Genomic DNA, 24,289 nt, shown 5'->3' on the forward strand with positions numbered 1-24,289 from the left:
AGGTTTTTATGGTTTTAACCTCTTTGGATCTTAGAAAACCAATTGTTTGTTGTTTACTGGCATCTTAATGTAGTAAAAAATGTTTTCCTTTGGTTTTTGAATTTATTGCAGTTGAGGAGAAATCTGAAATTAGAAAAGATAACTTCAAATCACCAGGCCATTGAACAGCTTTAAGGTCTGTAATACAACAGCTTATATTCTTGAACCAAGAAGATCTTTTTGATCTTTTATTTTAAAACAATTTCAAAGCTTTTACGATACTATGCTCTGCTACTCCAGTGACTGTTTTGATTTCTAATGATGGCTAATTCTAGAGGTAATAGCTAGCAAAATATGTCCTTGCCTCTAATGACCCTGATATTTTGAAAAATCATTCTAAGCTTTATGTACTAAAGCTATTACCAATTTTGGGCTAGAAATGGGCACAAGGTTAATTTCTCATAATGGGGGGAAATCCACTATTTTATCTAGACTGTGTGTATCATTTGGGAAAATACAAGGTGATTATTAGAAAAGGGTTCTCTTTCATGTTTAAATACTAAAGTACTGAAATAAAGCAGTTTACATGTTTTTCTAATCAATGAACACCATTCTATTCCTTAACTGCATTTTTAATTGTAAGTTGAGCAACAGATAAGAACTTGCTTTGTTTAGCACATGCTAACAGTCTCAGGCTCTTCTCTGATATCCTTGGCATTGATCTTTTTTTCTTCTAACTTGTTTACAGATGAGAAAACAGACCCAAATTTTACATTTTAAAAGGGGAATTTTTTTTTTTAAACCCTTACCTTCCGTCTTGGAGTCAATACTATGTATTGGCTCCAAGGCAGAAGAATGGTAAGGGCTAGGCAATGGAGGTCAAGTGACTTGCCCAGGGTCACACAGGGAATTCTTTTTTTTTAATGGTGCAAATTTATCTTATTTCCAAAATTAAAATGTATAGTTGAACCCCTATATTTGTCCCGGGGGGGGGGGGGCAGGCAAAAGCAGGTCTGTAGAGATACAGACATACTACTACAAATATCTTTCTTCATGAAGGGGATACAATTTCAATCCTTTGAATACTAGTTTCTGACATTTTAAGCCAGCCAGTGAAGATGTTGGTAATGTGTAGTTTTTTATTCCCTCTTTCCCTTAAGCAGGTTCACATAGGTTTGTGGAAGATTTTGACTTTTGATGGTCTCCCATGAGATCATAAAAACTTAGTTCCCTAAACTCTACATTCATGTTTCTCCAGCTATAAGATGGGGACAATAATTAACCTTTGAATCCCTCACAAGGGTGTGAAGAATGAAATGCACAGGAAGCAGTTTGAATGCCAGGGAATCGAGTTCACAAAAACAAACAATAGCCGCCAAGATATTGAGTGAATCTTTGAGGAAGACAGACTTGCTGATGATCTCAACCCCTTTCTCGTAGGGATAGTTCGTCTATTTTCTTTCTAACATTCAGAAGTATTTTTTTTTTACTCTGGGGGCCTCCTCTCTCCAGTGATCCTATTTTAAGGCACACCAAGTGATCATCTTGGTATAAATCCCAAACCACATGAATTTGAACGTTAAAGGCTTTTCCCGTTAGGACTGACTTGCAAGTGTGTTCATGTTTTTGAAGGGAGTTGCCTGTAGTCATGGATCTTGCGGTAGATAAATGTGTCACACTCATACGCACATGGTGTACAGTGATGGTGATCTCGATCGTTGTTCTTGCCTCTTGCTCCCTGGCTCCATTGATGTGATCGGAAGCTTGGACGTTTCTGAACCACAACAGGCACCCTGTGAAGCCTGAGGATAAGCACGAATAGAAGATTTCTTCTGGGGACCTTTTTACTATGGAAAGATGAAGCCTTGGGAATAGGTTGGGCACTTGGGAGCTTTGGGCAGCCCCCTCCCTCCGTGGAGCTTGTACGGGCTCCAGGGCTTCTTTGTGGACTTTAAAGGGAGCCTGGGCCGGTGGGCATGCTTGGCCCTTCTCTAGAGCCTCTGTGCTTATATGAAAATGGCCGCTTGGCAAAGCGATCATCTGCTGCCGTTGAAGCGCCCTGTGATGGCCAAGAGACCCGGAAGAAGGCCTTGTATGTGAACTCTTCGACTTCTCGGCGGAGAGCCTTAAAGTGTTCCACGCCCAGAGTGGCGGATGGTGCCGCGAATCAGGCTCAGAATTGTCTGCTTTGGGCCCGGGCCGTCCTGAGGTTCTGGTCCCGCTTCCATTCTCTCCCAACCCAGAGCTCTGTCCCCCGAAAGACTCCGATGGGCTCTTGGTTACCAGCCCGCTGCCCGGCGAGCCTCTCCCCGCAGCTTGTCTTCACGGGAGGACTCACGTCTTTGGCATTTTAAGAATTCCACCACCGGGATTTGGACCCCTTCGTGTTGCTTTAACACAGTAGGAAAGAAGCTGCTGGGTGGTCTGAGAATAGGAAGGCCAGGCCGGGAAGACTCTTGTCGAACTCTACCCTGGGCGAGCCGGTTGGCCTTGGTTTCCTCCTCTGTAAAATGGGTTTGAGAAGGAAATGGCTAAGCACTCCAGTATCTTTGCCAAGAAGACTCCAAATAGGCCCGAAAAATGGCCAAGCTGAGGGAGAGAGGCCGTCGAGAGGGCCTGCCTGTGGACTTTGAAAGCTGCTTCGGAGGGCCAGGTGTGACTCCCCTGATCGTGTGAAGGCCATGAATCTCCAAAGAGAGAGGATGGGCCCCAGAGTGATGGATCAGCTGACAGAAAGCCGGGCCTCCGGGCGGCAAAGGCCTCGGCCCTTCCTAGCGGGGGACCCCTGGCCTGGCCTAACCAGGACAGTGAAAACAAAGGACGGAAAATGGGCCCCGACTATTATGGAACTTATTATTATTTCAATGACCTTTTAAAAACGAGTGACGGTGGACGGTATTGTGAAATGCAGCCAAGCCCACAGGAAATGAGTGGGAGAACCGAACCCGGACCACCGTGCCCCGAGACGGGCCTTTCCTGGCGGGAAGGAAGGCCACTGCCCACATGGGGCTTGGGAGGGGAAGTCGAGGCGCGAACTGTTGAGTCTCCTCACTCTTCTCTGGTCTCCCATCCAGCTTCCTCTGTTCTGTGCTCCTCATGGCCATTCTCTCATTCCCTCCCGTTGGCCCTCTGACCAGGCTGCTTCTTCCCGACATCCATCCTGACCTCTTGAATTCTTGACTGACTACGAAAAAGAGGGATCATCAAACAGCACCATGGGATTGCGCAAACAATTTCTCATGGACCCCCTTCGTCGTCTGCTTGCGGCATCTGAGAGGCGTGCTGGTACGAACGACGGGGGCTTTCCTCCGCTTTGTTTTCCCGAATCGAATTCAGCAAAACTTCCTTGAATCATGAGTGATTATATTTTCAGATTACAAATGATAACATATATTTATAATTTTAATCTATGACATTAATATAATTATAAAATATAATCTATACTATTCATATAATGATTAATATAATGTTATGATATAATATTATAGTATATAACATAATAAAATACAATTATCATATAAAAATACATATTCAGATTATAAATCTGGAAGAGCGCACACGGCCCATCTTGTCTATCAATATGATGTTATCCAGAAATGGAACCCTTTCCACCTTCCTGGACTCTGGGGCGTCCTCCATGACCGTAGTAACACCTTCAATGACGTCTCGCTTGTCATTAGCAATCGGGATCAACAACAAAAATGACTGCCGTGACATCTTTCAAAGAATGTTGTATGATTTCAGTATCTTTTGGGGAAGGACCCTGTTGACGCAAAACCTTTAAAACAACATTTTGCTCAACTCATTCCGATGCTTTATAATCCATAAATGATAAACACAATTGGATATTCTATTCTGTGCCTTTCAGTAAGTTGTATGATTGGGAAGATGTGGCCTTGCTACAGATTATTGAGGGAAAAGTGTACCCATTCCCTTCTTGTACCTTGACTAGGAACATCTTGATAAATAACTCGTTCTCCTAAATATTTTGTAAAGTGGGTCAGTAGTTGCTGCTATTCTCAATGATGATAATGGCTAAAAATTTCCCCGAGGCTCTGCCATCCTCCTTTGGCATTATGAGAATCAGTCCCAGAATGGCCTTTCCAACATGGAGGTCTAGTCCACTTGTCCTTCATCTCTGTTTTTCCTGGTGCCATTTCTACTTCCTCATGTTGCACGTCAAAGACCTGACTTGGAAAGTTTGCAAGCATAGTGTCTTTACTCGTCAGTTAAAAGAATAGTCCATTACAAAGACCTTTTTTCTTGTAAACCCTCACCTCTTTTTCAATCAATTTACTGGTTCCAAGGCACGAGAGCGGGCAGGGCTGCTCAATTGGGGTTAAGTGTCTTACCCAGGGACACCCAGCTAGGAAATGTCTGGGGCCAAATTTTGGTCCAGAATCTTCCATTTTCAGGCCTGGCTTGCTGTGCACTAAGCCCCGTAGCCACCTCTCATAAAGATCTTGATAGATCTTTTCCACTTTCTTCACCTGTTTCTCTACCTCTCCATTTAGGCATTTGTCTTTGTCTCTGTCTCTTTTCGTGCATTAAGGATACCTTTTGCTTACAGGTCATTCACCAAACTTTGTTTGATTTGCTCTTTTACTCCTCATTTTTGTGAGTAATACAGCTCGTCATCATCACAAACGAATTGGTTTTCCAAGTTACTGTTATGTCAGGCTACCATCTCTGTACTAGGCAAAGGGATGGAGTATTTGTTGGAGGAAGCAGCTTCTGTTCTAGGATTTTGTGGCAATTGGCTCCCAGTGGTTAAAACTTAAGAAATGGTAATGATCTTTTAATGTCTTTTCCCCTTTTGAGGAGCATTAAAAACTGTTTGTTAGGCAATAGCCATTTTAATCGCAGCCCGTATTCTTTCTCCCTGGTGTTAATTTTTATGTTTATTCTAACAGCGAAGAGCCATACTCTACATAGACTGCTCGTTTGGCAAGCCATCTTTCCTAAAATAGGGCTTCTTCGATGTTGTTGTTTTACTCCAAATACATACAGTGCTGCCCAACTCCCCAAGAAAATGTCATGACCAAAAAAGCAAAAGACTTCTGGGTGTTTAACAAACCTTTGATCTTCCTGTTTCTTAATCTGGTGTCATGTTTTCTTTTTTTTTTTTTTTTTTTTTTGCCTTCCTCCCCTCTCCCTACCTTTTCATGGAAGTCTCTTAAGTGTTAAATCATAAGTTCATTTGATTTGGAGGGTCTTTAACTTTTTCACAGAATGTCTTTGTTTAATAATTCTCCAACCATTGTTGACATATAAAACTGCAGACACTACAATATGAGATGACCCAATGCCCAACGAATACCCCATAAAATCACATCCACCATTTCTTTCCTTGCCTTTCCAAGGAGAACCTGGGAGTTCTCTTTCCATTTGGTCGAAGCTTCCTTTTGACTTGTGATATATTTATAGTGTCAATGATTGATTCAGCCCCGCCCCCCTCCCCCTACTCCACATCCCTTTTATCCTACAAGCATCATGGTGCCTTGCAATGGAGTTAGTCCATCAGTAGAGCCAAGAAAATGAAGTAAGAAGAACTCTGGAAGACAGGAGAGAGTCCTGATGATTCGAGTTGAAGTGTGGAGAGTACCGGACCTCAGGAGCCTGGCAGAGCAGTCTGCCCAGGTTACCAGGAGGATCGTCCTGAGGACATCATGAGCATTCACGAAGGACAGTGGGGTACTGCAGTGTCCAAAACAGGACTTGTTTTGTTGCCATCGTTTATGATATTCCATTCCAGGAAGTGCCTTTGCCTTGAGCTAATTGTGTCCCCAGGCTGACTATTAAAGATAAGCATACCGGTGGGAGTTCATGAGCTGGAGCTTAAGGAGTGCAAACCCTCAGAGTACTTTGAACCCCTTTTACGAGTCCCTTCTCACCAACTTTTGACTGCCAGTTGTGGCAAGTAATGTACAGTGGACACTACATCTATGCATAAGATTACAAGATATTCTTTCAAAAGGTAAAAAATGACAACATTTTAGAGGGATACTCATTGCTTATGATGATCCCTCTGAACAAAAAGGTCTAGAATATCAAATAATTTTTAAAGTGGGAATGTAGGGGAAATAATTCTTCCAGCCTTCAAATTTTACAATAAAGCAATAATCATCATGCAGTAAGATCAATGAAAGAGTATAATTAGAAACAATTTAACTCTACTACTTGTTCTCCAATAGAATTGAGAACATGAACACTTGGGGGAAAAAATAGGGAAAGACTTTATTTGGCAGGAATTACCAGGAAAATTGGAAAATACATTGGCAAAAAACCATTTAGACAAACATCATACACCACAAATCCATAATGCATGTACTATAATAAATCCATAATCCATAAATCATCCAATTGATGATTAGAAAATGTTCCTTTTTATAGATTTTTTTTAATTTTTTGTAAATATCTTTTTAAAATAAGTACATACCCTTTATTAGTTTCAAAAAATGGATAACTTTTTACATAATTTTTTTTCATATGTTTCTCCCATCCAGAGATCCCTGAGGCTTAATTTGAATTTAGGTATTCCTGACTACCCCCAGGGCTCTTCTTCACTGGGTTACCAGGTGCAAAGCAGCATTCTGGGGACATGGGGGGAGGCATGTGGGGAAGCGGAGGGAGAACATCAGTGATCCTCTCACCCCGTTTCCATATGTGCCTTGGTCACCCATGTAGCCTTTCTGAAAAGGAGAAAAGTGCCATTCCATCTTATTCTCTCCATCAGTTGCCTGCTGGAGCCCATCACCTCTCTTTCTAGCCAGCTTCAACCTTCTTGCTCCCCACAGCTGCCTTTGGCTCTGAAAGATCTCCTTGCTCTATCCACTGAGCCATCTGGCTATACTGGGATTGGGTAGAGGGTGGGTGGAAATATCAGGGGAGAAAACGTAATGTTTTGGGATAATTTGTTTAAATTGTCATACTCTTTCCTCCCTCTTGCCTGGTATGAGTTTAAACTTATTCAACTTTTTTTTTGTTTTGTTTTATATTCTTTTATTAAATCAAAAATGAGTTCAAAATTCTTTGTGGATTAGTCAAAACTAGGAGAGATGACTAATATTTTAGATCAGAAAACTGGGATCTCAAACGATCTCAATAATCTAAAAAATATTAAATTTATGGCACTTGGGTCAAATCAATTGAACAAATTCTGCAGAAACATCAGAGGGTTTTCATGAATGGCAAGGACACTATGTCAAAAATGTGGCATGACTACCCAAAAAGAAGCCAGGTAGTACAATGGATAGAAAGATCTGGAATTGGGAAAACTTAAGTTTGTAAACTTATTCAACTTCTAAACAGTTTCTTACAAATAAAGAAATAAGTAAAAGATTGAATATGGAAATTCAAGGACACAGTACCTAACATTTATTCAAAGGAACTTGTTCTTACTGGAAAAGTTTTCTTTCTCACTCTCTTCTCTCTTCATCCTGCCTTCTGGATGAAAAGAACAAAATCTTAGGCAAGGTATAGCATGAGTTAAATCTTGGAAAGTGACCCTCAACTTGAAATTTGTTGGCTGCACCTTGGCCAAGTCCCCCAACCACATGATAAACTCTGCTCCCAGACTACCTCTTCTGCCATCCTCCCCACCCTATGTGTTAAATTTTAAAGAAAAGCGGGACTTTCCAAAATCGATGATTAATCAATTTCTTTTGTATCCCTCATAAACATTCACCCCCTCCTTTCCCTGAAATGACTTCTTAGTCCCAAGGCTCGAGAAAGGTTGAACTGCCCACTTCAAAGATGGCAAGAGAGCCTGAGACAGGCGAGAGGGAAGCTGGGAAGGGTGACTCCAGGACGAGTGACCCTGAGAGGACAGGGAGAGGAGGTCTGAGAATTCCCCTGGATACAAGATGGAGCCAGGGGACCGGTGACACTGGATCACAGGACCATGGAGGGGAGGAAGGCTAGGACCTCTGACTTTTGTCACCACAGGAGATCGCCATGGGATTTGCTGTCTTTTGTTGTTGTTGTTTTTAATTCTCTTTCTCTTTTAATTTTTCTTTTCCGGTTAATGCAGTCAATAGAGGTCCCACATGCCTGAGGTCAGGGTCTCGTCCAGGAACAATTCTAAAGTTATTTCAGTTGCAGGAGGTTAGAGCTTTGCTACCAAAGGGCAGGATGTTGTAGGAGTCATAGGCTAAGGCTTTGGTCCGGGCAGTTCAGACTAGTTTTTCCTTTAAGGTGTTGGGGCTGTCCCTGAGATTTAATGGGCTCAGGGGACTAAGTCTTGGGCCAGTGATGGGGCTTCCTGATCACCTGAGTATAAAAATAGGACACAGACTGGAGCTCTTTCCTCAGGTGTTGGACTGCAGCCTGACTAGCTCTAATCTTAGTGAATTTCCATGCTCTGAATGTCATGTCCCAGCTCTGATGAAAAAAGCCTCCTTTTGTTAACTTCGGTGGAGTACAGGCATCTCATTTAGTTCCAGGCTGGAACCTGAATCAATAGTTTGGCCCAGTCAGTCTTCACTGGCAAAGTCCTTCAAATCTTTTTAGACCACAGCTGTGTGACCCTGGGCAAGTCACTTGACCCCCACTGCCTTGCCCTGACCACTCTTCTGCCTTGGAGCCAATACACAGTATTGATTCCAAGATGGAAGGTAAGGGTTTAAAAAACCTTTTTTTTCAGACTATAAAGGTAAGTTCAGGAAAAGCAGCATGGCCTTGGAGTCAGGAAGACCGCCCCGAGTGGGGCACTATCAAGCTCTGGCACAGGGAGAGACTACTTAATGCCTGCAGCATTGAGCAACAGAGATGGCCCCAGTGAGACTGTCAGTAAGCAGTAGGAAAAGGTCGCAGCCCCCAGGACATCTGTGAGGTAAGAGTAGCTATTGTCTTGGACACTTGTGGAAACAGGCCAAGTATTAGTTACCATAGTCTCAAAATAATCTGGAACTGGTGGGACCCTTTACATTATGGCCAGGAAGCACCCAGTGGTCAATGGATAACTTCTTCCAAGGGAAGGCTTGAAAGATCAAAGGGTGTGGGTAGGATGAGCTAACATAATAAAAATGACAATCCTACCCAAATTACTTATTTAGTGCCATACCCATTGAACTAACAAAAAAATTTTTTACTGAATTAGAAAAAAACATAACAAAGTTCATCTGGAAGAACAAAAGATCAAGGATATCCGGGGAAATCATGAAAAAAAATGCGAAGGAAGGAGGACTTGCAGCCCCAGATCTCAAACTATACTACAAAGCAGTGGTCATCAAAACAATTTGGTACTGGCTAAGAGACAGAAAGAAGGATCAGTGGAACAGACTTGGGGTAAATGACCTCAGCTAGACAGTCTATGATAAGCCCAAAGATCCCAGCTTTTGGGACCAAAACCCACTATTTGATAAAAACTGCTGAGAAAATTAGAAGACAATATGGGAGAGATTAGGTTTGGATCAACAGCTCACACCGCCCTTCTTGGCAAAGTTTTTGGTGGGCATCCTCTGGCTTTTGAGCACCTACAGATAGATTTCATAACAATGCCAAAGGCTGGACATTATAAATTTTGTCTAGTCGTAGTAGATCAACTGACCAGATGGCCAGAAGCATTTCCTGTGACTCAAGCCACAGAGGCTTTTGTTGCTAAGGTGCTTTTAAAAGAAATTATTCCTCGCTTTGACCTGCCAGCACATATTGATTCAGATAGAGGAAGTCATTTTACTGATTCTGTCCTAAATTAGATATATTCTTGCTTGGGGATAACTCCCAAATTTCATGTACTATGTCATCCCCAGAGCTCAGGCCAAGTTGAAAGAATAAATAAAGAACTTAAAACTATGATTGGCAAATTATGCACTGAGACACATTTAAAATGGCCTGAAATTCTCCCTCTGGCCCTATTTTATCTTAGAAGCAGGCCTAGAGGAGACCTACACATCTCACCGTTTGAGATGCTTTTTGGACTTCTACCTATACAGGCTAAGCCTTTCTCCCCTGCATATACATCACTATTAGGGGGAGATACTACTATTGCTTCCTATATACAGGAATTACAGCACAAACTGCGTGAACTCCATGAATCCAGAGCTTCAGTACAAGCCGGACCACTAGACTTTTCACTTCATGACTTGAACCCAGGAGACAAGGTGTATATAAAGAACTTCCAGTGTACTGGAGCAACTCAGCCTTCCTGGGAAGGGCCATTCCAAATATTGTTAACTACTCTTGGATTCATTGCTCATATGTGAAGAGAGCATCTTCTGTTGAGACTAATTGACTGTATCCTATCACATGCATTGGAGATAATAATCCATTGACAAGTGGATGCTGTTTTTCAAGAACACATTGAATTCCTGATTTTTCACCTTATTTTTTTTTATTATTGCTTTTATTTTGCTTAGAATATTTGATTTTTTCCCTTTTTTCTCATTTCTTGTACTAAAGGTACATACAATTAATATTATTTTTTCTGCAGTAATATGTTTAATATACATATATATACACATATATATTTGCTATAATATCAATGCATACTCAAAAGCTTTAAACTGTGGGAACCTGTCATTTATTGATAAAATGTTATGGGACTGTGATTAATGTTTGTGTCTGATTCTAGGAAATGGGTTAAAAACAAGGAGCATTGACTTAACCTGAATAGTGCCAAAAAGAGCACACAGGAAAAACAGTATGAGACTTGAGGTTGCGAGACTTGACATAGGTTAAGTCGTAGGACTTCCTTGTATCTGCACTCTTTGTGAAGTACTCAGAGATGTACCAAAGTTTGACTATCATCCTGGCTCCTCATATCCCCGAGAATGACAAAAAAAAGTCAGACCAGGGAATGACACTTCCCTATCAAAATAAAATTCTAGTTCTTTTTCTTCTTATAGTATGGCAACTTCCGGTAGTCTTGGCTGCAAATGGGTAAGTGAAATATTACTGCATTCTGTCCTACAGACTTGTGGTATAGAAATTTATTGGACCCTAATACAAGGACCTATTATGAATTTATTCTTGCTTACTCAACATTTTATATACATAGATTTTGGTATTTTTATTCTGATTTTTGAATTTTTTTTCTTTCTCCCAAAAGTTACTTCCATTTTTTTTCTTTACATTTTTTCCCTCTTCTTTTGATAATTGACATATACACCTCCAAAACTCAACATTGCATCCTGAGCTGAACTGGATGTTTTTTAACACCCACTTCGGGGCAGGGGGATTTGTATTTTAATAAAAATCCAAGATTTTGAAATTTTGTTTGAGAAAAGATCTGCAAGGAAGAAGCTTGTTAACTCCTAAATCCAGAGAATGAACTGTTGCAGAAAGATGCCAGAAAACCTACACTACATCAAGAAGATCAAGAATGAACTTTGGGTGTGGGTGATTGAACTGAAGTTTGGTTGAACATTTATTGTAAATGTATACTTTTATGCCAAAGGGGACTGCCCCTAATTTGGCTTTTTGTCAATGTGCCTAGCAAAACATTGATTTTGCTTTTTCTCTTTTTCTATTCCTCCCTAACTATTTTAATTTCCTCTTAGAAATTTAATATTGTATACATATGTAGTTAGAAGTGCTTTAAGACTACAAGATGAGTATGTTAAATGATCAATGGGGAGACTAGTCTCCCAATGATCATCAGGGGGATTGTGAAGATTGGATTTAGCTATCTCCTGATTGTAACAATGAAGATACTTACTCTAACAAAATCAGGAATGTCTACACCCATACTTAAGGATTAAGTATCTAGGAGGATGACCTTTGATAGACATGTGTAGAAACAGCTGACAGACACCTGGGCTATGCTAAGTCAAGCTTAAGCTACCATTGTACAGATGAGATGCAGTAAAGTGATGTAAAACCATCTATATATTTGGCATCATTTCCTCTCTTCAGCCTCTTTCCCCAAAGAGGTGGCTCTGACTGGTCACTTCCTGTGAGCAGGTCTGGGCACCAGTTCAATCCTGGAACTTGAGCCTGGAGGAGATCCCTTTGACAACTTCCTTGAGACGGTCACGTGGTAAGTGATAAGACTGACTTCCTTTTCCCTTGGCTCTCAGGGGAGGCCCTCTTGGCCAAGGCCTTGAACTCCTACCTGGCTCAGCCTGTGCCAGAGCAGTTTAAATTAACTCTTTTCCTTTCTCTTTCTTAATTTCTTTCCTCTATATTAATTAAAAATCATCATAAACTTCCAGCTGACTTGGGTATTTTATAATGGGTTTTCCTTGGGAACCAAATTAATTTAGATTTTAAGTCACAACCCTAAAAATATCCTTATAATAGGCATTTTATTAAGCATTTTATTCATATCTCATTTGATGTTCAAGGAATACATGTAGGGAATGGGAAAGAAAGAATAAAAGGGAATAAGTATTTATATAAGCTCCAGTATGTACCAGGGACTGCACTAAGTACTTATTCATAAATATTATCTCCTTTGATCCTTATTCTGTGAGGTGGGCATTATGCTATAATGATTACCATTTTACAGTTGAAGAAACTGAAGCAAAAAGAAATTAAGTGATTTTTTTTTTTTTGTCCAGGGAAATCCAATTTATAAGTGTCTGAGGCTGGATTTGAACTCAGATTTTCCTGATTCCAGACCCAGTGCACTACTTGTTTTTCTTGAGTTTATAATTTGGGAAGGACATTCTTATGGATCAAGGCAGACTCCTCAGATGAGGAGATATGACTCTGTTTTATGCTTCCTTTGGATATCAGTGACCTTGGCTAACTTCTTTGGTGGGTAAATATGTTCCTGTTTCATGTTTACCTTGGAGATCCTCAATGACATTGGCTAATACCTCAGATGAGCAGAAATGACCCTGTTTTATGCTTCTCTTGAATATCCTTGGTGACATTGGCTAATTCCTCGGGTGGCCAGACATGTCCCTGTTTCATGCTTCCTTTGGATATCCTCAGTGACCATGACAATGTGGGCAGATATATCCCTATTTCATGTTCTTCTTGGACATCCTCAAAGACATTGGCTAACTCATCAGACGAGCAGATATGTTCCTATTTCATGCTTCTCTTGATCATCTTCAGTGACTCCTCAGGTGGCCAGATATGTCTGTTTCATGTTTTTCTTGGACATCCTCAATGACATCAGTTAATTGCTCTCATTAATAGATATGTCTAATGATGTTGGTTAATTGCTCTCATTAATAGATATGTCCCTGTTTTCATGATTCCATTGAACTTCCTCCATGAACCTGGTTAACTCCTCAGGTCAGCAGATATGCCTGTTGTATGCCTCCCATGCTTTTGATATTCTCTGGTAGCTAACCAAAGTTATCTCCACAGTTTTATTTATCATCGAACCTCATTATTAACTTTTACATATATGTTGGAGGCTCCTTGATTGAGAGTCTTCGTTGCTGTTATTTTCTGTAATTTGTTCTAAACTGGGTTGGCTGTGTATTTTAAATAAACACACTAAGCCATGGAAAGAGGGTTGGATTGGAAATTAAAAGACCTGGGTTTGAGATCCAGCTCTGACAATCTACTTAGTACCTAGATAACCAGGGGCAAATCCCATCACTTTTGAAGTCCTTTGTTCCTCATCTATGAAATGAAGGCTTTGGGTGAGATGACCTCCATGTTGTCTTTCTTTTTTTTTTTAACCTTCACCTTCTGTCTTGGGATCAATACTATGTATTGGTTCCAAGGCAGAATAGCAGTAAGGGCTAGGCAATGGGGGTTAAATGACTTACCCAGGGTCACACAGCTTCAGGAAGTGTCTAAGGCCAGATTTGAACCTAGGACCTCCCATCTCTAGGTCTGGTTCTCAATCCATTGAGCTACCCAGCTGCCCTCTCCCCCCCCCCCCCCGTGTTGTCTTTATTGTTTAAATTGGTGATCTAAGTCTGAGAACTTGAGTCTTAGACTGTGTTGCTGAAACAGCATGAGAGCATTCCCCAATCTGCTCAGGAATGGCTCTGTGTCTATGGGAAACAGAGTCATCAAGCTAGCTCCATACATACCAGGAGACCTTGATAGCCTGGTTTTGGGGAGAGCCAAACCCCTGGTTTGCCAGGGGTGAGAGAGACACTGTCCAAATTACTCTTGGTGTCTCCAAGAAGAGGTGTAGGAATGCCCTAAAGTAATTTGGAAGATCAGGGAAGATGTCAATTTTGTCTTCATAAGTTTCTTCAATGGCTACCTGAGGGCATTGGTGGCACTGTTCAGGACATCAGGTAGGTGATGAGTAGGAGGTCTTGCCAAACTGTATGTATCTTCCTGTCCTGAGGAAGTAACAGCTCTAGATATTCCTGAACTTTGTTCCTATATTCCCCAGGATTTTTTCCCTCCTTGGGCCACAAGCTTTATCAAGAAAGCATTTTTTTTAGAATTTATTTAATCAGAGTATTTTGGGAATCAGGGCAGCTAAGTGGCACAGTGGATAGAGCTTGGAGTGAGGAAGATTCATCTTCCTGAGTTCAACTGTGACCTCTGACACTTATTAGCTGTATGACCTTGGACAAGACACTTCATCCTGTTTGCCTCACTTTCCTCCTCTGTAAAATGAGCTGGAGAAGGAAATGGCAAATTAGTCCAGTATCTTTGCCAAGAAAACCCCAGATAGGGTCATGAGACTCAGGCATGACTGAAAGGACTGAACAACAACAACAACCAATAACAAATCTAGGGGCAACCAGATAGCACAGTGGATAGAGAGCCAGGTCTGGAGTTGTAGGATCTGGGTTCAAATATGGCCTTAGATACTTCCTAGTTGTGTGACTCTGGGCAAGTCATTTAACCCCAATTGCCTAGCCCTTGCTGTTCATCTGTTTTAGAATTGATACTGAGACAGAAGATAAGGGTTTAAAAAGCAATAACAAATCTAGGGGATCTAAGCCTGGGTAAACTGAGGAGAACTTCCATATTTGATGACCTTAAAGAAAGACTAAGGGATAAGAGCCATGCAGACTTCAGTACACTTTTGTTATTAAAACAATACCAATGAAATAAGATTTATAAAATCACAAAAAGGACAGTTTCAGAGAAACCTAGGAAGATTTATCTGAACTGATCTAGAGGGAAGTGAGCAACCCCGCTCCCCCAAAATGTATACAATAAAAAAAATTGTAAAGACAAGAAATTTTGAAGGACTTAAGAATTTTTATCAATGTCATGATCAGTTATGATTCTAGGGAACCAATGATGAAGCATTGCTACCCATCACTTGACAGAGAGGTAAAGGAATCACAGTGCAGAATGAGAGATAGATGCTTCTTTTTCCATCATGGCCAATGTGGAAGTTTGTTTTTCTTGACTATTCATGTTTGTTACAAGAGCTTTCTTTTTCTTTTCTTTTTAAAAATAAACAGGAAGATGGTTGGAAAAGAAATTGATTTTTGTTCACTAAAAAAAAAATAGAAATTTTAAAAGGCAAAATGGCTTTTAGAGAGACCTCTGTTCTTTGGAGTCAACAAAAACTTTGATATTTCTTCAATAGGATTTTGTGCTGTTCTGCTGATTAGCACGTATCCTTCTTGCCTTGATGTACTTCTTTGGTTGGTGAAAATGAGGTTACAGATTTTTTTGTATCTCAACCTTTTTATATATTCACTAGTAGTTAGGGGCATAATTGGACCCAAACAACAGAACTCTGTTGCCAATAAACAGCTGGAAGATGAAACAGAAACCAGCATTCTAAACTACTGAATCTTCAAAGAAAGGAAAAGAGAGATGCTTAAGAAGGAGTAGGAGGAACAGACAGTGCTGGAGAGACTTAAAAGACTCAGATCATTTGGTTGAGAGCCAATGAAGTCTCTAATTTTGTGTGTGTTTATGGGAACTGAATTTCTCAAGCCAATAATGGGTTCAGTGGGAGGTTGTGATACTGAGAATTTTTTTCTGGGTGGAGTTTCTCTGCAGGATGAAGATTTGGGGTAGTGCAGTAACCTACCACTCCTCCCTGATATTGAACTTTGGGCAAGAAAAAGAACACAGAGGAATATGTTTCACTTGATTCCACTTAATAAATTTTTATTAAAGTGTATCACTGCATAATGTACACTTTGTACTGATTCTGAGGACTGGGAAGCTTTTATGAGGATTTTAAAATATTGATCAAAATTATTATGGATGCCAGAGGAAAACCGTTTGTCAAAGGTGATAAAACAGAAAGAACTTGGACACAAGCTGTGGGATCAAGAGGGTGGAAGTAACAAAGGAGAAGGTTGAGGTTGGGTGCCAAGAATGAACTTCACAACTGGAACTGTCTGAAAGGGAAAGGAAGGCTGCTTTGTAAAGAAATGGGATTTTTTGGGAAGGTCTTCAAGCAAATTCTGTGTTCAAAGCTACAGTCTTATAAGGTGGTAGATGTATTGCATTTGTCCAGCAAAGTAGGATCCACTTTATTTCATTGATTCTCAGTTTTCTCACGGGAAAGTCCTTTAGAACTTGACCTCTTCCTTACACAAGACAGTCCATTTCTTGACAATGCATCTTCTTTGCTTACCTCCCGTATCTGGAATTCTGGTTTCCTTCCTTCCTACCTTATGTGAGAAGTTTTTGACAGTGAAGCCTTTCCTAATCCTCCTAATGCTGGTTGCCTTTCCTGTGGGGTTATCTCCAATCTATCCTGAATATATTCCTCATAGTTCTTTGGACATTGTCTTCTCTCTTAGACTGTCAACTCTTACAGGGCAGGGACTGGTTTTTACCTTTCTTTGTATGTTGTTCAGTTGTTTGTCCAACTCTGTGACCCCATTTGGGGTTTTCTTGGCAAAGATACTGGTGTGGTTTGCTCTTTCCTTCTCCAGCTCATTTTACAGATGAGGAAACTGAGGCAGAGCAAAATAACTTGCCTCTCAGAGTCATCCAGTTAATGAGTGTCCGAGGCCAGATTTGAACTGAGGAAGGTGAATCTTCTTGATGTCATGACTGACATTCTAGTCATTGTGCCACCTAGCTGTATCCCTACTGTTCAACATGATGCCTGCTTAGAACTTAGAACCTGAGGCCATTGTACTAGATGGTAAATCTGTAAAGCCTGTTTCAGCCTCAAGCTTCTATGTTCTACATTCTTGGTTTCATGCAGACAGACAGAAGCATTCAGAAGAGAACACGTTGTAGCTGCTTTTGGAAATTGTTCCTTTTGTAAAGTCCCCAAAGCTGCCAAATCCAAGAACTTGGAACTGACCTGGAACTCTAAAAGAAGCTACAAGAAACAAGACAAGGTAGGAGAGGGCTCCAGAAGCTTCAGACGAGCAGCCATAGTTGATGGTGTTTGACCCCAACTTCTTCAATGAGCCAAATGGAAGTATTCTTTGGTAGCCTTGGGCAAGTTTTACTCACTCCGGGCATTAGTTTCTGTACCCGTAAGAAATGAGGTATGGGGCAGTGAGGCAGCTCAGTGGGAAGCACAGATAGATATCTCTGGAATATTGCCCACGCATCTCCAAGGGAATTTGCGACTGTTGCCCAGAAGAAAGTGGAAGGGATGTCAAAGGAAAAAAATTATATGAATACTAATATATTTGTAGCCTCCCGGCCTGCGAGAGGCTGTAAAGGTGAGAAAGAGAGGATAGAGATAGAGTAGAAGTTTTGATCCCGCGAAGGGCGTGAACGAGCCGACTTTAGAGATGTGAATAACCGAGTCAGTAGACAAATATTATTTGTATGAGCCACAGCTAAGCTCCGACCACTGAGTGTAATTATTCAGGCTAAAACCACCCAATGATCTCAACTTAACACCATACTGGTCAGAGGATAATGCTAGCTCAGATGGAAAGGAGATCAGAAACTGAAGGAGGTAGATAATGCTAGGTAGCATTGGGAGAAAGAGAGGAAGTAAGGCAGGCCTGGCCTAAAGACCAGGCCTTAGTGAGAAAGATAGAGAAGAGAGAGAGAGAGACAGGCAGGGGAGAAGATGCCCCTTGCCAAACCTGGGAATGCTCTTGAAGTGGGCGGAGCTTACTGGGGCTCGTTTATTTATAGTCTTGACAGCTCAATACATATTGAACAGTTATATGATACCTCAATACATATGGATGAGTTACCTGGGGTATTCCCATTGGATAATGCAACTTATGACAAGGTGAAGGTGGGGTTATTATCCCCGGGAGAGTGAGACAAAGGAAAGCCAGGTTTCGCGCCTAAACTTCAGCCACGCTGGCAATAAAATTTATTGCCATGCACAGGATGGCTATGTGCTCACTCACATTCCTTGTCTCCCCATAGTGTCTATGGGCTGGACTGCTACAATATTACTTTCTTATTTTCTTACTTTTAATTTTCTTTCTTTTTAATAGAAATGTATTACTTGATTACTTAATTATAATACTTTGATTTTATTTATTTTAAAATTTAAATTAAATTTCATTTATTTAATTAATCTATTTCTAGCTTAGAGATAGAGATGTCCAAAATGACATAAACCTCCTGTGCTCTCTGATATGACTTTCTTCTTTAAGATGGTTCAATGTAACATTTCTAGGAAGCTTGAATAAGGAAAAGGTCATAATTTAAAAAAAAAGAAGAAGAATTGCTACTTAGGTCTCATTTCCCTGAAGAATTCCCTCCTATGATTAGTATCTTAATTTTGAGGGGGCAGCTAGGTGGCTCAAAGGATGGAGAGCCAGACCCAGAGATGGGAAGTCCTGAGTTTAGGTCTTGCCACTCTTCTAAGTTGGAACTAATACTTAGTATTGATTCTAAGACAGAAGGTAACGGTTAAAAAAAAAACCCAACCACTGGTGGTATCTCCAATAGTTCTATTCTAGGCAAGCAGCATGGAAATTCTCCCTCTTAAATGGTCTTTCTGTGTGCTCACTCAAGGGTTGCTTCTGCCTTAGGATCATAGATTTAGAACTGGGAGGGATATTAAAGCCCTTACTTAGGACCCAACTTATTTCACAGATGAGCAAATTGAGGCACAGAGAGATTAAGTGACTTGCCTAAAGTTCAATATCAGGGATGAATGGTAGGTTATGGCACTACCCCAAATCTGTCAACCAGTTGTTAATTTTCCAAAAGGACCAATGACATCAGGGGTGCCTCATGTGTGAATTGGATTTAAGTGAGGTAGAATGGTGCAGTCTTCAGCCCCACTCTGTCGTCCAGAGTCATCCAAGCCCAGAGGCAAGACAAAAGTCAGGATGACTGCTGATGGCTGGGGATGCAGTGGATGATGTTGGCATCTTTGATGTCTGACCAAGCTCTGAGTGTTCCCCAGCACCCATTCATTGGAACAAATTATTCTCCTCCTCCTATTCCACCAGAGAAGTCTTCACATCCTTAGGGTAGACATCTTGCAAACTCACCACTGGGTTTGGCTCCCCTCAACCTGGTTGAGCCTATCCACTAGGAGGACTTTCTTGGAATGTGGCTTCTGTACGGGCTGTAGCATCTTGAAGTCACAGTTGAGAATTGGGTGTAGAAACAGCTGGAAATGGAACTCAGGTTCTCTTCATCCAGATTTGCCAGTTGCCTCTAGCAAGATGCATCCTGAGGGAATTATCCTAAATGGGAATTCAGATTTTTCAGAAGGCAAAATGTAAATGTATTCTGGGAAGCAACTGGAGTGGCTGGAGAGCCAACTTTGGAGTCAAAGATGTCCAAGCTCAATTCAGGCTTCCCCGCTTTCTGGCTGTGTGATCTTGGGGATCCTGTTAACTTCTTAGGGTCCTGAAACATGGTCTAAGTCTAATCTGCATGGCGAGAGGGGAGGGTTCCCCTGTATGAATGAAATCATGAAATCGAAAAACTGGTCCCCCAAATGCTCAGCAGTCCCTAGCTTTGATATCCTTTCTTGCTTTGAAGGAGACAAAATCAGAATCTTAGAGCAGCCTTTTGTGCCTCCTGTTGTCCTCTAGAAAACAGATCACTTCCACTGGGAATGCTGCAGCTCCACTCACCTTTATGTTCTTGGTTTTTCCTTCCAGAAGATGGCAATAGAGCTTCATAAATGACAGAGCACCTACGTCACAAGTGCTGCCCCTCCAGAGCATCATTTGACCTTGCAGATCAGAGACCATAACCTGTGTTTGGTACTCTGGGTGTCAAGCATGCCTCTAAGTCTCTTTTGATGCTGTTTGGCAAGAACAGGCAATGTTTTCTTCCCTCCTTCCCATCTATTTTTGTTTGCTTAATGGGTGCTATTAAAAAGAGGATGCAGATTAAATATGACTTTCTCTAGGTGAATGTAGGTAAATGTCAGCTCTTATTATTGATCGAAAAATATTTGTGCTATTGGAAAGTTAAGTCAATGGTCTTATGAAATGGGGAAAAAAGGAATTCACCCTTAGGGGTGTTCTAGAGCAGATGGAGCCAGTTTAGATGAGTTGATTGTTTATTTTTTTTTAGAAAATTTTATTTAATTAGTTAATTTAGAATATTTTCCCATGGTTACAAGATTTGTGTTCTTCCCCCCCCCCCCACCCTCTCCCATAGCTGACGTGCAATTCCATTGGGCTTTACATGTGTCATTGATCAAGACCTATTCCCATATTATCAATATTTGCACTAGGGTGATCATTTAGAGTTAGATAAGCTGATTGTTGAATTTTCAGTGTGAGCATTTAGAAATCAACAAATGACCACAACCCAAGCCTTGATTTATCACATTGTTGATTATTTAGACTTAAGGAAGAGATGGATAAAATGCTAATGATGCAAATTCAACTTAAAATACGTCCTTCATATTTTTTTTAAATTTTTACCCAGAGAGTCTGATAAACATTTGACTAGTACATTGCTATGGGTACTGACCTATTGCAAACTTTAAAAAATCCACCTCAAACTCATTGGAAAGGGATAATCTTGGGTCATTTCTTTCAAGTGACAAATACATATCTGTAGGAAATATGTGGACTTTTTAGAGAAAGTCCACTGGGCCAGTTTAAGGTAAGATTGGGACAGTTGGTGGTATAATGGATAGAAAACAAGGCTGGGAGTCAGGAAGACATCTTCCTGAGTTCAAATATGACCTCGGATACTTACTAGTTGTGTGGCCCCAGACAAGTCACTAACCCCTGTTTGCCTCAGTTTCCTTATCTGTAAAAGGAGCTGGAGAAGGAAATGGCAAACCACTCAAGTAGCTCTGCCAAGAAAACCCCAAGTGGAGTCATGAAGAGTTGGACATGACTGATATAACTGAACAAAAACAAAGTAAGACTATGAAGTAGAAGAAACGTCTCTTCTGTTTCTTAGTCATTCTCCTGTGTCCTGAATCTGCTCTCTATCAACCCATCCACAAAGCATTTTTGAAGCACATTGCAGGCACTGTGCAAAGTTACAGGAAGACAAGTCATACATCCCTTGTCTTCAAGGAACTTCCATCTTAATGGGGGATTAATATATGTGAATATAAACAGATTATATACAAAGAGAAGAGAAGGTATTTTGGAAAGGGGGTGCCTAGCAGCTGGGAGGACTAGGGGACCAGAAAAGGTACTCCCACAGAAGGAAGCCCTTGGGTTGAGTATTGGCAGAGACCAGGGAGTCCAACTCATGGAGGCAAGAAGGGAGAATGTTTTAAGCATGAGAAACAATCTGTGCAAAGCAGAGATGGAGATGGAACTTCCTATGTGGAAAAAATTAGTGTGACTGTGTGAAAAGGATAGTATGAACACCTTCCATTTTCTATGGCACATCAGCTCTTGGAACAGAATACAAACTCTCCCAAGGAGATGCCAGTATATCTCCTTTTTAAGTTTTCATTGTTGTTTGCTCATTTAAGTCATGTCTGACTCTTCATGACCCCATTTGGGGGTTTTCTTGGCCAAGATCCTGAAGTGGTTTACTATTTCCTTCTCCAGCTCATTTGACAGATGAGGAAACTGAGGCAAACAGAGTGAAGGGGCTTGGCCAGGGTCACACTTGGACTCAGGAAGATGATTTGGTCTATCCATCGAGCCATCTATCCAGCTGTTCTAAGTGTTCATAAATTATCCATTTGATAAACATTCTGAAATATTGCTGAGATTTTCAGTCAAGTTCATTGCCCTGTAACTTTTGAAGAATTTCTTTTCCCCCTTTTCTGAAAAATCAGGAATCCATTTTCCTCTCTTCAGTCTTACGGCGTCTTTCTTGTTCCCTGTGGTTTTTCAAAGGTCAGGAACCATGGATCATTAATTATAGCCCTCAGTTCTCTTTGTTCCCTGCCATGGCTCATCCAGTCTGGATGATTTTCAAGAATAAGCAGCCAACTACTACTCTCAGGATTGATTTCATTTCAGGGGTTTCACCTGCCTCTTCATCATTTTTATTTTATGTATTTTTATTTATTATTTTGTGAATTTTGATTCTATTCCTTCCTGATCTGAATATTGCTTTTTATGATAGATAATATTCTTAGTTAACTTTGTTTTTTTTTCTTAATGAGAAAAAAAATGCAGAGAAAAACCTTAATGACAGCTATGAAATTTTAATGCAGCCCATTTCCTGGGGCTCTCTAACAGAGGTGTTCTCTGAGGCAATTTATTTCTAGATTTTGAGCTTTTTTTTTTTCCCAACCCTTTCTTTCTTTCTTAGAATCAATACTGTGTATCAGTTTCAAGGTAGAAGACTGGTAAGGGCTGGGAAATGGTGATTAAGTGACTTGCCCAGGGTTTCCCAGTTAGGAAGTGTCTGAGGTCACATTTGAACCCAGGACATTCCATTTCTAAGCCTGGCTCTCTATCCACTGAAGTGGTGGCCCTTTGATTATTCAAAAATATTATTTTAAGAAGGAATAAAAAGGCCCCATTAGAGTGCCAATAGGGGTCCATGACAAAAAAAAAAAAGAAATCTACTCTAAAAGTATGTTAAAGAGAAGGTGCCAATCTCCATTGTAGGGGAAGTTTCCTCATTGGGGAATTCCTTTTCCCATCTAAATCTCAGGTCTTGTCCCTAATCCTATCTGTGTAGCTCTTGGATGGGGGAGGTGGGAGAGTAGAGGAACTCATGGGCAAACTTTCCCCTGAAGGATGATTTCGTCTGGGTGCCTCGTGGGACATATATGCCAAGTCTTATGACAACAAGTATTATTGGAGCCCAAATCTCTATGAAAGAAAAGCATTTCAAGTCCCTGGCACAGGCTCGTGGATTTAAACCAATTGCCAATAGGGCAAAAATCCCATTGTAGCACCTTCTAGGGATTTGTGCAGAATCTAATTTTCTTCCAATACGTTTTTTTTCCCTTTGGTTTGATGGAGTGCCTTTGTCTTGGGCATCTTCCCTGGGGTTCTGAGAAGATTGCCAAGGAGTGGGAAAGCTCACCTCTGAGATTTAGAGGCAAGGACATTTTTTAAATCTTTGTTTTCAACAGAGAGTGCTTTTATTGGCTTCAGGAAAGGCTTTTCCATGGTTTCCGAAGCAAAGTTTGTCATGCCACGTGCAGATGGCCTTTGATTCTAGGAGTAGGAAGAGAAGAGAAACTCATCTCCGGGGCTACTTCATGGTTTAAGATCTGGAACCTTCTTTTTAAGAAGGGACCCAGGCCATCCATCCTTCATCCTCTGGATTTTGCCATGATGTCTACCTTTTATTTCTGCTCCCATGATGTCCTTCTCTTACGTTGTGAATTCTCTCCCAAATCTTCAGTTTCAGGAAACGTCCACCATTTTCCCTTCTCCCTCTCCCAATTACTTTTGAACTTCTTTTTTTTTTTTTTAATGAGGTCTACTTCCATTTGAATGAAAGCTCCAGGAGGACAGAGATGGTCTTTCTTTCTGATTTTATTTGTATCCCCAGTCTTAGCAAAAGTGCCCGGACCATGGTAAATGTTTATTGACTTGCCTTGTGATGGGTATAAAACGGCACAGTCCTGGGTCGTGATGAAGGTGAGGGATGATATACCATCTCTCTCGGTATGATTTCCTCATGGAATAGTTACCTTTATCTGTTTATAGAAGCTCCACTTTCATTTTCATCCTAAAAATGGTGGTTTTAGGATGAAAATGAAAGTGGAGCTTCTTTTTTTTTTTATCCTAAAAATGGTGGTCAATGACAAATGATGATTTCTATTATTTTATTTCTCTTGTTCTTAATCATCAAATTGCAGATGCTGAGATGTGATCTTAGAGTGTTCCCTTGAGGGTTACAGAGGGTTACCCATCCATCCCTGCCCATCGTGGGGAACTCTTCTCCAGGTTCTGCTAAAGATTTGCCTCAAGGGACCCAATCCATAGCAGCGGGCTTTCTTTTTTTCCCCTTAATATCATTTTTTTGCTAATGGAACACTCTGGCTATTTATATCTATCATCTCTTGCTCTTTGTCATGTGTCCAATCCACCATTTCTTCTTGCCATACAATTTCTGATGGACACATTTCGTCAATAATTTCATATTGTGGACAAAAATAGAGTTATTTTTAATTTTCTTGTGTTCCCTGGATTTCTCTCTCTCCCCTCTCCCA

General features: G+C 40.8%; 1 protein-coding gene across 1 annotated transcript in view; it reads left to right on the forward strand.

Moving 5' to 3' along the window:
* The first annotated feature begins 16,916 nt into the window (after nucleotides 1-16,916).
* Nucleotides 16,917-24,289, forward strand: part of LOC130454491 (uncharacterized) — a 43,065-nt gene continuing 35,692 nt past the window's right edge. Inside the window, exon 1 of the mRNA XM_056798432.1 lies at nucleotides 16,917-17,129. The gene's annotated coding sequence lies outside the window, so the exon portion shown is untranslated. The remainder of the gene's footprint in view (nucleotides 17,130-24,289) is intronic.

The sequence above is a fragment of the Monodelphis domestica genome, chromosome 5, assembly GCF_027887165.1.
Source record: "Monodelphis domestica isolate mMonDom1 chromosome 5, mMonDom1.pri, whole genome shotgun sequence".
Taxonomy (NCBI): Eukaryota; Metazoa; Chordata; class Mammalia; order Didelphimorphia; family Didelphidae; genus Monodelphis; species Monodelphis domestica.